Source organism: Synchiropus splendidus, chromosome 4, assembly GCF_027744825.2.
Source record: "Synchiropus splendidus isolate RoL2022-P1 chromosome 4, RoL_Sspl_1.0, whole genome shotgun sequence".
NCBI classification, from domain to species: Eukaryota; Metazoa; Chordata; class Actinopteri; order Syngnathiformes; family Callionymidae; genus Synchiropus; species Synchiropus splendidus.
Genome location: NC_071337.1, coordinates 26,954,853 through 26,955,628, shown reverse-complemented (window position 1 = coordinate 26,955,628; position 776 = coordinate 26,954,853).

The window sequence follows — 776 nt, the reverse complement described above, 5'->3', positions numbered from 1 at the left end:
AGCAGCGTTAACGTCGCTAGAAAAGAAATGGCGGAAATCAAAGAGTAGGATTACAAAATAAAAGACCACGCTATCCACCTGTGGGACAGGAAGCAGTATGTGTCTCGGTAGCCACAAAATGGTTATCTGAGCATTATTGCGAATATTAATTTTGCGAATTAACTGATAAATTCTCATGAAAATATTTGATTTGTTCCTTAATTCTACAGTATTTTGAAATACATTTCGGAAATGGTACTGACTGAACTGTGTGCAACAGTCAGTGCCGTTGGCGTGTCTCCAAAGTAATTGAAAAACCATGCAGGGGCCACAGGTACGAGGACGCTTCCTTTTTCGAGGAACTAGATGCATTTCAAGTTCGATGAAAAACAGTTGGGAAGCACAAGATCTTTTTTTAATGCACCGTCGGAGCATGGCTGTGTCTAAATTTTGACTATTATTGACGCTATACAGCACAATAGCAAACTTTTATAGACGATTTTATCTAAATGTCACTCCCGAATTGCTTTGGCCGCATTTTATTGCATAGGTATCCCAACGGTTTATCGTTTTTCACTGAATTTGCGAGTGATCAACCCTCAAATTTGTTTTATTTTATTTTATTGTGGACAAACAGGGGGATTAGAAGAAACAACTAAATATATATGGCGAAAAAAACTCTGAGTCTTCACGACGAACAGCGCCCCCTGGTGAGCGTCGGAAAAATAATAAAAAATCACTTTCCGGTCTGCCGCTAGGCGGCGTGAGAGGCGAACCAGAGTTTTAGTATGGAGTGA